Here is a 1,710-nt window from a genome sequence, read left to right as displayed (position 1 = left end):
CACACAGTGAACATACATCTAATTTGAAGGGCAACCGTAGCATGTGCAACTTTGGCTGTGGTGTCTTTGAGAAGGTGAAACTATTTCACACTAACCAGTTTAGTACTACACAAGATAAGGACCATCTAGCATTAGGATATAGCTGCAGGATTTTATGAACCATTCTTAGGTATAACTTTGGGAAATTAATGTCTCTCCTTGGCTGCCTTATTACTGCTTTAGTCACAGACAAGACAAAAAGGACAATATGTCCAATCTCCAGCTAAAATCCAGTTGCAGCCTAGACAGTGAAGTGGTATGACACTAGAAGTCTTTAAAACTGCAGCTCTTTTTAAACTCCCAAAGTGTCTGTACTTTTCTTCAAATGGGGCCTCTTCCTCAGGTATCAGAGTCACCTTCACAACATCTGACATTCCCTTCCGACCTAAGATGCAAAGAACGATAAGGAAGACATCTTTTTATTATTATTATTATTGTTCCATAAAGATCCTTAATCATGGTGGACATTGGATGCATGCACTTAAGTTCCTTTGTTATACTTTCTGCCAAATCTGCCTGCCACAGATCGTCCAGTGGCCCAGGATGGGCAGCCTTTCAGTGTGATCACCACGTAAGCACTGTTAACCACCTGCCTGGGAACCCCTTTCCACTGCTCCTCATCTAAATCAGGCAGCTTCTCCAGGGAGACACCAGTAGCATTCACTCTAGCCCACACAGGCACACTAAAGTCTCCATGATCCCAAGGACTCATCCATGACAGATACTAATGGGTGAACTCTCAGCCCCTTTCTCTTATTAGGTAAGAGATCTGGACTGAATTCGGATTGCAACCACTTCCAATAACATGGTTTCTGGGAAAGCTGCTTATCTTCCAAGCCACTTAGGTCAAGATACAGTGGGTTGGAAATAATAAGCAATTTGCAACTGGGGCTGCATTCTACATTAAGAATGATGGGTTTAAAGATGATTACTTAATGCTGGACCAAATTACCTTAAGATCACTTTCTCCCTCATGTTGACATGCCCCAGCTGTGATAATAACTAGCTTGGAGTTTGGAGTCACACTATAGTCTTTGGCAGAGAAAATTTTTGGTGTTCTGAAGAAACTGCTGCCGTGTTGAAAATCCATTATCTCTCCGTTCGATTTGTCTTCCTCGACGGCACTGAGAGCAAGTTCATCTGCTAAGTCCTTCAATAAGATGCTGGCGGCACAGGCCATGCCAGCAGCACCAACCCCATAATTGTAATCTTATTCTAGAGGTGATATTCTTCTGTAAGGAGATTTACAATCAGTTGATTCATGACAGTTGTCATACTTTCCTTAGAACCAAAAGGGATCTGGAGTGCACCACGGATGATTAGGTGTTGGTGGTGAGAGGTTTTGGATCCACAATTTGCAGCAGGTGCTCCTGAAGCTGCACAAATTTTAAATTAAGTTTAGAGAATTTCCTCGCCTTTTTAGTATCATCTCAAACTAACATTATCACTTTACTATACAAGTATAGTTGCATGATGTCACATGATTCTCTTTCTCTCTCCTGAGTATTCTTTCTGACAGATCTGTGCTTCTTAACTCAGCAGATATTCACAAACTCTCTTCTCCCTGCTGTTATAGCCAAGATGCCATAACAAAGGCTGGAAAGACTGGTTTCTCATTTTCCTAGCTTCCATTGCAGCAAGAACTCTGGTGAGTTATTCAGTCTCAGTCAA

The 1,710-nt window shown here is 41.9% G+C and overlaps 1 pseudogene; it reads right to left on the bottom strand.

Moving 5' to 3' along the window:
• Positions 1 to 313: 313 nt before the first annotated feature.
• LOC123818912 lies at positions 314 to 1,314 on the bottom strand (annotated as a pseudogene).
• Between the last annotated feature and the right edge of the window lie 396 nt (positions 1,315 to 1,710).

Source organism: Phyllostomus hastatus, unplaced genomic scaffold (assembly GCF_019186645.2).
Source record: "Phyllostomus hastatus isolate PE091 unplaced genomic scaffold, TTU_PhHast_1.1 phas_contig_29, whole genome shotgun sequence".
Classification (NCBI taxonomy): domain Eukaryota; kingdom Metazoa; phylum Chordata; class Mammalia; order Chiroptera; family Phyllostomidae; genus Phyllostomus; species Phyllostomus hastatus.
The sequence above is the reverse complement of the archived record's forward strand: the minus strand, read 5'-3'. Positions and strand labels throughout refer to the sequence as shown.